Source organism: Trachemys scripta, chromosome 7 (genome assembly GCF_013100865.1).
Source record: "Trachemys scripta elegans isolate TJP31775 chromosome 7, CAS_Tse_1.0, whole genome shotgun sequence".
Classification (NCBI taxonomy): domain Eukaryota; kingdom Metazoa; phylum Chordata; order Testudines; family Emydidae; genus Trachemys; species Trachemys scripta.
Genome location: NC_048304.1, coordinates 116,822,579 through 116,831,991, shown reverse-complemented (window position 1 = coordinate 116,831,991; position 9,413 = coordinate 116,822,579). Strand labels below are relative to the sequence as shown.

The 9,413-nt window shown below is 42.2% G+C and overlaps 1 long non-coding RNA gene across 1 annotated transcript; it reads right to left on the bottom strand.

The window, feature by feature from the left end:
- Positions 1–1,669: 1,669 nt before the first annotated feature.
- LOC117880481 lies at positions 1,670–6,858 on the bottom strand. The gene is made up of 3 exons (XR_004646537.1): positions 6,728–6,858; positions 3,809–4,949; positions 1,670–2,843 (listed from the first exon to the last, which is right to left on the bottom strand). It is a non-coding gene; the product is annotated as an uncharacterized LOC117880481 (long non-coding RNA).
- Between the last annotated feature and the right edge of the window lie 2,555 nt (positions 6,859–9,413).

Below are 9,413 nucleotides of genomic sequence, written 5' to 3'. Positions count from 1 at the left end.
TCAACTTGGCTAGCCACTCTTTAAGCTGTGTCTGACAATACCTATCAGTCTTATAGGGAGTAGTAGTGCTGGTAAGCTTACCTGCTGTTTGAAAGGGGATCCAAGTTCCTTAAATGAAAGGAATTATGGATGTTTAAAGTATCATTCTCCTGGGAACGGTCTTTTTTTTTTTTTCGTGGAGATTCAACAGAAGCAACAGGCTGTGGCTGTTTAGAAAACCAGGAAGTAAAGTGTAAAACGGTCACACATTAACGCAGCAAAGAGATACTGCTGCTTGCAAAATTATTATTAGGATGCTATTTAATGAAACAGTAGAATCTGGCCACACAATCCAGCCATCTGCTCTTCCAGCACTTCATTAGAAAAACTCCAGTTACCTCCCAAAACTCTGCTAGTCAGAGCAGGAGCCTTTCTGCAGAGGATGCATTGCCTCATCGGCTCATTCATGCCTTTCTTGCTTCCGGGATGGATTACTTTAAGCCTTTACTATCAGCCATGCCTGGTTGCCTGCTAAACTGGATGCAGGTGGCATTCAGCATTGCCATCAGCCTTGTTAACAGGACTTGATTTACAGCTCATAATTTCCAAGTCTTGTTTTACAGCCTTTGTGTTGGCTGCTTCTCACAGGGAGAGAGAGAGAGAAAGAGAATTGGTTTCCAGAGTTCTCGCTGACTGGCGCAGAGCTGGCTGGCCTTGGTTTTGTTTACGGCGCTGACCTTTGAACACCACAGGCCAAGCTTCTCAATCACCTAAGCGTGGCTACTGCCAAGCAGCTGGCACCAATGCTTTTGGTAGTTATTCTCCCAAGTTCTGAAATACCGTAGCATGCCAGTGCCCACAGGAGCAACAGAATCAGCAGCTGCAGTGTTATGCACTGCCCATACAGTAGCTGAGAGCAACGGTTTCAGTTAGAGATGAGCCCACGGAATTTTATCCATGCCATTCAGGTTCAGACCTGATTTTTCTTTTAGCCTTAAGGCTGATGCAAATGTAACCTGTCCCCCTCCAGTGCCTAGCGCATGTAGAGAGCTTTACAAGTCTGCTGCTGACCGGGGCCTTTAACTCAGGCAGTAGAGGCTCATGCTCATTAAATCCAAACATGCTGGGGTTGACAGCCTCACCTTAAGTGACTTACCAAGGGTCACGGTGGAAGGCTGTGGCACAACTGGGAATTGAACACACATTTCCTATGATTTAACCACAAGAGCATTCTCATATATCCTGCCGCCTCTGCATAATACTACAGAGCAAGAAAAATCCACAAGGTCCCTGACAGTGGAGATTTATTAGCCATGTTCTTCTCAGCTGCGAGAAAGCCTTTTCAAGTTTCTTGGGTTTAATAGCTACTTGCAGAAGACTGGAATTAAGCTTGGCAGAGGGCAGAAAAACTGATTTCCCTCACCCCCCCACCCCCGTTTCTTTATCCAGCTCCCTGTTTTTAGAGGAGCAGCCGTGTTAATCTGTATCCACAAAAAGAACAGGAGTACTTGTGGCACTGTAGAGACTAACACATTTATTCGAGCATAAGCTTTCGTGGGCTACAGCCCACTTCATCAGATGCACAGAATGGAACATATAGTAAGAAATATATATACATACAGAGAACAGGAAAAGGTGGAAGTTGCCATACCAACTCTAAGAGGCTAATTAATTTTGTAGTGATAATCAAGATGGCCCATTTCAGACAGTTGACAATAAGGTGTGAGGATACTTAACATGGGGAAATAGATTCAATTTGTGGTTTTGTGAGACTAGTGTTTTCTTGTAGAGACAAAGCATAAGCCCATGAAAGCAGCTTTGGAAATCAAATGGTCTTTGTTTTATAATTTGATCCAATGCAAATAAAAATGATGTTTGTATCCTGCTGCTGGTTATTCTCTGGAGCTCTTTCAAACTGCTCCCCTAGCAACTTTACAAACAAGACACAAGTTTTCGCCTTCCCAGCAAAATACTGACTACTCCTTATGGCGGTAACTCCCATGGTGCACTAGATGCTTTTCAAATGAGGATGAAGACAGAGTCCTTGCCCCAAATCTGTACAGTTTAAAGCCTTGACCCTCCAATGAACCCCACCTGGGCAGCCTCCTGCCTATGCACAGAGCCCCACTGAAGTCGGTGCCACGGAAGCCATGGCATAAAATAGATTTTAAGTCAGACAATTTCACTGTGGTTTTGAGCGTGCACCAGGGCCTGCCCATGCAGAGATCATTGCAGGACCAAGCCCCAGGATCCGGTTTGAACTCTTGCAGCGTGATACATCTCTAATCATCTTGAACTTTTTCAATGCCACAAAAGGTTCCAGGCAACCCCCTTTCAGTAATTTTTGTCCCTTGTCAGCAACCAGTGCATGGACACGTTATCTAAGGCTGTTGTGCCTACTATAAGCAGGCAGCCCATTCAGCCACTGTTGGATATATCGCTGTCCCAGAGCCATTCTCTTTCTCCACTCCCCTGCATCTCTTCAGTAAGTGGCAGTGGGTAGTCATTGAAGCACCTGTCATGCTGAGTCATTCAGTTCTACTTGCCTTTGGTTCCTCCTTTTATTGGTTTCACAGGAAGAATCTCTTCTTTCCCCCGCACTCTGGGTTGGGATTTGAAGCACCTTTGCTGTGAATACAAATTGCCGGTTGGGCTTAATGCCACAGTTTGGTTTGCAGCATGCAGAGCTCTGTCTGTATTGCTGGAGGAAAGCACAGCAAGCCAGGCACATTCGGTGGACCTATGCGCTGAAAGCTGGGGCAGCACATTCACTAAAAGTAGGGTCAGTTGCACAACGGCTGGGTTGAATAGAGTTGAGAAGGCTCTGATCCCAGACACGTAAAGGGCTGTTGACATTGAGAATACTGGAAACAAAAGGGGGAAAACCTGAGATATCACAAGGGAATGTTTGTTGTAACAGGATTAGGACTGCAGGAATAATTCTAGGAGGAATTAGCTGTTACAAAGTTAATTTGAATGCATTATTATTGTAGCCACCCTGTCCCAGGGTATTAGAGAGACAAAGTGGGTGAGGTAATGTCTTTTTTATGGGACCAACTTCTGTTAGTGAGAGAGACAAGCTTTGAGCTTACACAGAGCTCTTCTCGATTTAAAAAGGTGCCCTCTAGTGGCTAACGTAATAGCCCTAAATTTCCCCCCAAGGAAAATTAGCTTAGTGCAAAGTGGCTTTATACTTCAGCTGCAGAGGAAGTTCCAATCCTTTTACAGTTATACTTGTATTAAAACTACTATTTGTCCTCCACAATCAACGTACTTGTCAAATCACTGATTGCCCATTATTTATTGAAAAGAAACAAAAATTCTGATCCCATACCATTTACAGTAGGGAAAAATAGTCCTATTTGGTCATAAATATGCATGTGGTCAGGTTAGACAAGACCATCACCAACAGGGCTAGTGTAGTCCCTTCCCAGTTCAGTAATCATACCTGGGTTTATGGACCCTGGAAGCAGAAGTCAAAGTTTCATGCACTCTCTATCAAGGCTTTTCTAATACGAGTTGTATAGTCATGAGTAAACAGAGTTTACCCACTTCTCATTTGGGGAATATGGAGATTAGTTTAACCACTTTCTTCTCTTTTCTTTACCACTACATCACTGTGTGTAATATACAGGGACCAGCCCTGAAAGATTCTGGTCTATATCATCTCTATATCCCACCTCCCGATTCTGGGGCCAGATTGAGACTGGTTGAGGCCTCAGTGATATTTAAAGCTGCTCTAAGTTATGACTAGCTGCCTCAAGGGGGCATTTCAGCCCCTGTCTATTACCAGAACATAGCACCATTCCCCCTTCCCACACCTACTTACTGCGAAGAGAGACAAGATAGAGCCCTGGCTGCTGACTTTATTCCACTGGAAGATTCTCCACCTCAAGGGGATCTCATTGCTCATCTAAGTCTCCTATGCATGCTTGCATCAGTAGGTGTCAGAAGAAACAGCACAGTGGGATGTTCCAGGTTGCCTGAAGAACATAGTTCACATTTGGAAAGTTCCTTCACAATGAGAGGACCAGCACAAGGAAGTCCTTGTCTGTAACTGGGACCCATAGGCACTACCCTAATATAAATAATGAGTTGTTTTTTTCCCCAATGAAGTCTTGTAATTTACAGAAAACTTTGGAGATCCCAAAACTCTATGGAGAAGTCCCTAAATCCATATGTGCCCAGAGCCTCTGCCATTTCCTACAATATGGTAATATTTGGGTGAGGGGGTTTCATCTGAAAAGAATAAGCCAGGGGATTTTGTCCTGAGTTGACAGCCCCTGTAAGGCTGTCTATCCACCACAGGGCAAATAGCAATGCTCCTATGCTTTCACCCATGCTGCAAAAGAACGTGCAAGGATTTAACCGATGTAACTCTGCGTGTGGTTTCGGTGGAATGGCTTTCACGTGATCCAAAGGAAAAGCAAAGGACCAAAATGAGTCTAAGCTACAAAATTCAGATCTTGGGTCTCAAACGCCTCACAGTTTGGGGGTGCTAAGATCCAGGCTTTGGGTGTGGGATTAATTTCTGAAACATGTATGTATATGGGGGCACGGAAAGAGGAAGAAAAGAAATGCCCCTAAGACAGCCAGCCTCTGTTTGTATTACTTAGTTCTTACCTCATGGAGCAGTCAGAATTCAAATCCATATTTGTAGGAGCTGAAGACCTATCTACCATAAGGTCTCTTCCTTTCCTGGAAGTTGGTATTTCGAGGTGCTATCGCTCAAGCAGTTTGCACAAGGCAGCTTGGTTGTTGTGCTTCTAAAAATCGATAATGGCTACAGATAAAAATCAGCCCCAAACCATACGCTTTCCATGTTAAGCAAACGTTGTAGCTGGTTGTCGAGAACATAATAAATTGAGGGGATTTTTATTTTTTTAAATGAGTGGCCTTCAGCCTGACATGTACTGCTACTGTCCTTCCAGCTGATAGGACTGCAACTGTAGATGAAACTGCAACGCCACCTAGTGGATGGAGCAAAATTAAGCGGCGTTATTTGGAATTAATTTAATCATGAAAAAGAAATAAAATTTTCCTTTTGAGAAAGCCATTTAAAAAGTACACGGACTGAATCTTCATCTCATTTCAGTCAATATGAATTTTTCCAATAACTGAAATGGCATCAAGATTTGGCTCTTGCCTGTGTTTTAGATTGTGTAGGGAGGGGCTGTGTACAGCGCAGAGGGGAATTGGGGCTGCCAGCTGATAGAACCTGAGTGTGTGACCTATACGAGTGCTGCTGTGCTCTCTGCAATTACTTGTGTTCTATTAGCACCTATGGGCCGCAATGGAGATTGGTGTCCCCTTATAATAGCGAGGGAGAGTCCATGCCCTGAAGAGCTCATAGTCTAAATCAGGGGTTGGCAACCTTTCAGAAGTGGTGTGCTGAGTCTTCATTTATTCACTCTGATTTAAGGTTTCACGTGCCAGTCAAACATTTTAATGTTTTTAGAAGGTCTCTTTCTCTAATTCTATAATAAAGAACTAAACTATTGTTGTATGTAAAGTAAATAAGGTTTTTTAAATGTTTAAGAAGCTTCATTTAAAATTAAAATTAAAATGCAGAGCCCCCCAGACCGATGGCCAGGACCCGGGCAGTGTGAGTGCCACTGAAAATCAGCTCACGTGCCGCCTTTGGCACGCGTGCAATAGGTTGCCTATCCCTGGTCTAAATAGACAAAACAGACGAAGTGTGAGAGGAAGCAAGTATTACTGAGTAAAAATTTAAAACCTGAGTGACATAGGATCCTAAGGGCCAGGTTATCAAAAGTATTTTGGTGCCTAAAGATGCACACATTCTCCCACTGTAGAGAGGATGCAAGGGGACAGACACATGACGTGTGTTAGTCACGTTGCTTAATGCACTACAAGGTGCTCAGAGACTATGGTGCTGAGGGTAGTATGGTAACCTATACAGAACAGTAGCATTTTCAAAAGTGGGCTGTAGTCCACGAAAGCTTATGCTCTAATAAATTTGTTAGTCTCTAAGGTGCCACAAGTACTCCTGTTCTTCTTTAAGCAGGGTAGGTGTCTCACTTGCTTAGAAGCATTTGAAAATCCCTATTTGAAAATCTGGCCCTTAAGTACCTTTTGAAAATGATACTAAGGCACTTAAGAACTAAATCCCATTGGCTTACGAGGAATCAAAGGCTCCTAACTGCCTGCCACTTTTGAAAATGGCCCTTAGGTGCTTTAGAGACTTTTACCCATGATCTCCATTTTATAGATGGGGAATCAAGGCAATGAGAGATCAGGTGACTTCCCATAGCTCACACAAGGAGTCTGTGGTAGAGCCAGGAATTGAACCCCATATCCTCTGAGTCCCAGTTGAGTGCCTCAGCCACAGGACCTTTTTGAGACCTCAGCCTTTCAGCCCCTTCTTACACTACACCTCTTCCAACAAGCCTACGAACTCTAGCTCTCCCCTCAGGGAGGCACATTCAATATCCATTTAATAACCGCAGCAAAAATCACGGCACTAACAAGACATATGCTATGTATCACTGCCCATGCATACTGCTTTTTGTTGCATCCCTGCATTTGTGTGTGGCCTGCATAGGTAATAAACCCCCAGAGGTAGGGACTATTTTTTTTACACATCCAGGAAGCGCCAGCATTCTTGGCAGCACGCCCTATAATAATAATAATAACTACTTTGGCAGTTATCCACTTGAGCTAGATTTCAACCATGTACCTAATTGCAAAGGCCTCTGCATTCTGATCCCTGATGCCCAGGCTGTACCTCAGCCTTTCAGCTCATTCCAAATGTATAGCGTTGACTCGCTTTCTAGTTTATCCTGAGTTTTCAGTAGTGCAGAATACACGAGGCTATTGGAACAGCAACGTCCAAACCCTGTTGCATAGTTTTGATCAAATTCCTTAATAAAATAAAGAAGCAAGGCATTAATAAAAGATAAGGGAACCACAGAGTGCATTGCTGGGACTAATCTTTTAATGGCTGGAATGGATGTACAAATTGCTCCAATTTCTAGCTAGCATTTATCTTTTGCTCTTAAATATTAATAGCCAATTTGTACTTAATTTACTTAGTACAGGAGATGAACTACATGTGTCATTAGATGCAGAGTTCAACATTGTTCAATGATATTGCCTACTGAACCAGCAAAGGGAACATTTTATATAATCAATGCAAAATAAACTCAGCATTAACTCTTCAAATACTGAGTAGATGGGTGTATCCAGAAACAGTAGTTTATACTCTAATCTAGCTATACATCTTTGTTTCAGATTTACCTACCTAATATTTGAGTTATTTTTTTATAGCAGAATGAGGGTAACATTTTAAATAAAAAAATAAAAATGCCAAAGTGATTTAGGGCTAGAACTGGTCAGAAACAAGCATTTCTGATCTGTGGAAAATTCCAACTTTCCAAAATTTGTTTTTGTTTGGAACAAAAAGCCAAAATTTTGGAAGTTTTCCATGAAACCACAATTCCGAAAAATTTCAATTAGGAACGATCAAAATGTTGTTTCAAGAATATCAAAATATAATATAAAATATTAGCTATACTATCATGTAATATTAGACTATATATAGATATTAAAATATTTTAATGTGTTCAAATATTTTAATGTAAAGTAAAAAATTAAACATTTACCTCACTAAAACAAAATGTTTCAACATTATCAAAACGGTAAACTTGCAATGATTCATTTAGACTTTTTCCTGTAGAAAATGTTGTCAAAACTGACACATTCCCATGAAATGTTTTAATTCCAATGATATAGCATTTTCCCAGGAAAAACTATCCTATCAATTTTTTTTTCAAACCAGCTCTACTGAAGAGCTTAAGTCCCATTTCCAAAAAGGACTTACATGCTTCTAAAAATTTTACCCTTAAGGTCCTAAGTGCCTAAGGTCACTTTTGAAAATGGGACTTAGGTTCCTCAGTCGCTTCGCTGCTTTTAAAAATTTTACCTCATGTCTCTTCTATTATTTAAGCAGGGATGTATCTGATGGTTAAAGAATAGGACTGTGAATCAAGGTTGAAATTCTGTACCCTTTGAAGTAAATGGCAATTCTCCCACTGACATCAGTGGGGCCACAACTTCACCCCAGGACTCTGGGATGTCATAGATTTTAAGGCCAAACAGATCATGATGATAATTTAGCCCAACCTCCTGCATGACACAGGCCACAGAATTTCATCCAGTGAGTCTTGCGGTGGAGGAAATTAGTCACCCTACTACAGGTCTGCTTGGTCCTAGTTTTAAAGCTGGATCCGAACCCAACCGGGGTACAGCTGACTCAAACCTGACCCAGGAGTGTTGAGTCCTTTTCAGACCCAATCTAGACCTGACACTTCCCTCAAACAGGTGTCAGCACTGCCGCCACTGCCTAGTCCTTCAGACTCAGACTCGTAGGGGTTTCCCACAATCCATTTCTGGTCACCTCCTGCCCATGGGGTTGATGGGGAAGCAGCTATGCGCCGCCCCACGCTTGCTGGCTGCACTGTGTGTGTGGTGAAGTGAAAGGCATTGCAACTTGTCAGCACACACACTGTACAGCACACAGAGCGTGCAACGTGGCAGGGGGCACTCAGATGCTGCTGCACTGACCCCACGTGATCAGAGACAACTTTAACCAAGCTTGAGAGGATTGGGCTGATTTCAGACCTGACCCAAATCCTACACTTGTAGTCTGGTTTTGTTGAATTGCAAGGCTCTATTCCCCACCACATGAGTGAATACTGTCAAGTGCAGCTGAACTGTGAGATGTGGACTAGAAAACATTCTGTACCCTGGCATTCTGAATCCATTCCTTAGAAGTATGATTTAGTATTTCTATTGCATTAGCCACCTGAGGACTCCAGAGATTAGGAACCCTTTGTACGAGGCACTGCATGAATAACACAGACATTCCCCGCCCCAGAAAGCTCTCAATGTAAGATTTAGATAGTACACAACAGGTGAAAACACTAACAAGTAGGAGGCGGAATGAGGAGGGAAAAGGTAACAGAGATTGCAAAGATCATCTACCACAGAGCTTTCAATAGTCAAGAGCCATTATGCTATATTCACAACAACAGAACTGCATTTTGAAACATTAGTGAATGTGCCAGATCATCTACCAATGACTATAAAGTTTGGACAAGTCACTTCACCTCCCTGTGCCTCAGCTTCCCCATCCGTAGAATATTTATTTCATCATGTGCTATTAATAGCCATCAGTTTTCTGAGATACTCCAAAGGTGTCATGCAAGTATATACCGTTCAATGTATCATTGCTTCCCCAAGCAACGCAGTTGACATTACTTACTGTTATCTTTCTGATAACAAACACCTATGTAATTTTCAGACTCCTTTCCTCTATCCATTTGTTATATTTTAAAACTTCACATTTTATTCAGGAAAAAAAATATTACTAGATTGGTCTGGATCTTTCTACAAAAGAAAAACATATACAT